The 2,385-nt window shown below is 29.0% G+C and overlaps 1 long non-coding RNA gene across 1 annotated transcript; it reads left to right on the plus strand.

Annotated features, from left to right (window-relative positions):
- Nucleotides 1-1,402: 1,402 nt before the first annotated feature.
- Nucleotides 1,403-2,081, plus strand: LOC135086439 (uncharacterized). The gene is made up of 2 exons (XR_010260475.1): nucleotides 1,403-1,569; nucleotides 1,906-2,081. It is a non-coding gene; the product is annotated as an uncharacterized LOC135086439 (long non-coding RNA).
- The last annotated feature ends 304 nt before the right edge of the window (nucleotides 2,082-2,385 follow it).

Raw genomic sequence — 2,385 nt, forward strand, 5'->3', positions numbered from 1 at the left:
GCTCTAAAGGATATAGAACGCAACTCGGATTTTATTTAATCTGATTTGATTATGATGATTAATTATGATAGAAAAAGAATTATTAATAACAATCGGTTATTATGAATAATTTGGTAAATGTGATTAAAGAAATCATTCACGTATGTATAAAATTAAATAAAACTGTTTGGTGACACGGTTCAGTTTAAATTAGTTCATCTATATTGTAAGTAATGAACAGCGCAGCCGCCGCCGGTCTTATTGATCCTTGAGGGGATAATGACATTAATTAATCAGTAAGACGTTTCATGGATCGAAATAGCGATTTATGGACATATTGATTTTTTTCTTTCACAATTTCTATTTGAAAAAAATACTTATCGAACGTAACCTACGTTATTCTGATGAATAAATGTCGTTAAAAGTTTTTCTCTAAAATCAATAGTTTGGCTGGAAAAAAATATTTTCCATTTTCGTTGTATGGAATGAAACTTAAAGTGGTCGATTTCGACTAAGCCTATGGCTTGTTGACTATAATCCTAAACTATCAGCGCGCGCCCAAAGTTGCCCGTTCAGAAGTTACAAGGTTCCAAAATATGAGTTAAATATTTGTCAGTAATTTAAGGTTAATTTAAATTGTTAACGTATGGAATCTTTATATTTTCGTTGAATCTTTAAAGATATTCCAAAAAAAGTCACTTTTACTAAGTTTTTTTTCATGTTTCAGAACCACATAACTTGTGAACGGGCAACTTTAGGCGCGCGCTGATAGTGTAGGATTATAGTCAACAAGCCATTTCATTCCATATCAATGAAAATGGAAAATATTTTTTTCCAACCAAACTATTGGTTTTAAAGAAAATCTAACGACATGTATTCATCAGAATAACGTAACGTATCGATAGGTATTTTTTTCAAATAGAAATTATGAAAAATATCTCTATGTCCATAAATCGCAATTTCGATCCATAGTGTGACGTAACCTATCAATATGAATTTAAAAAATAGAAGTTGTGAAAAAAAAACGCTGTCCAAAATTTCGCTTTTCGATCGATCCATAATAGAAGTTTTTTTTTAAAACATGATGATGACATTCACAACGCTAAAAAATTATTATTTTTATCACATAAAGATAAAAGTAAATTATGCCTGCTCCACTTTTACCTACTTTCGAGGGACCTTAATTTTTCAGTCGTACAAAACAAAATTTGACAGAAGGGCGCTACACGGATTAAAATTCACATTTTTGTCCTTTGACGTTTCAAAATCTTTTGATTAAATTTCCGAACGAAACATCCTATCACTCTCTAATCTATGGTCCCTACACCCCCCCTCTTCACAAACTGTCAAACAAAAGTTTGTTTTGATTTGGTTGGTATTGTTTTGTTCGAATGAAATTAATAAGAATAGTTACTTGCATACATATCTCAAAGAAATAATCTATAGCTGAAACAAGTGATCTTAAAAATAATAGTAACAGAAGCCTTGTACAATATTGCAACAATATCTGAGTTTTCAATGTGATACTGTTACGTTAACTCTATGCATATTTTGCCTGTGTAAAATAGAGAATGGTGATTGCAGCGTAAGGTATTGCTTGATGATAACTATGAAACGTTTGATAATTGATGGCACTATTAATTATTCAATTATATTTAAGAGGTCAAAGTTTTTGAGGATGAATGTTTTTTATTCTTGCACTCTAGAAGTATTGTACAGTTTTGATGAAATTGTTTAACTATAAGGCTGGGTTGCACCATCTTACTTTAACAAACATCAAAAATCTATCAAACTTCATTCAGAAAACACCAGTTATCGTTAAAGTAACAGTCAAAGTTAGGTAATGCAACTGAGCCTTAATGTTTACAACAAAATGTAAGCACAATATCTATCAATTTAATTAAAGTTATATATTTTACTTTTCAGATGTTAAAGTGATCAATAATGATGTACAACATGTCCCGGAAAACCAATATTTAATGAAAATTAATAAAATCTTAACAAACCAAAGTAAACTGTTCATAATTCCAAAATATTTAATTGAACATAAATTGATTATTATCTTTAAATAAGCCTTCTTAATAAATGAGTGTTTTAAAATTCATTCGGTTTTAATTAATATTAAATATCTAATAAGTTGAGATAAAAATGATATAGGAATGTTATCAACTGAACTAAGTAAATATACTATAATAAAGTAGGTATCAATCAATCATCAATGTTAATGGAGTTCAAGATAATAGTAATATTTTGATGGTAATGATACAGACGGAGACAAGGCTATTTTCATAAATAAAAATAGATGAAAACTTTTAAATACTATGTCACTTTTAAGAACTTATTCTACATAATAATAGGTTTGGAAGTTCTTTACAAGCTTAAACTTGTTTGTTTGGCTCTTGTGCT

Source organism: Ostrinia nubilalis, chromosome W, assembly GCF_963855985.1.
Source record: "Ostrinia nubilalis chromosome W, ilOstNubi1.1, whole genome shotgun sequence".
NCBI lineage: Eukaryota > Metazoa > Arthropoda > Insecta > Lepidoptera > Crambidae > Ostrinia > Ostrinia nubilalis.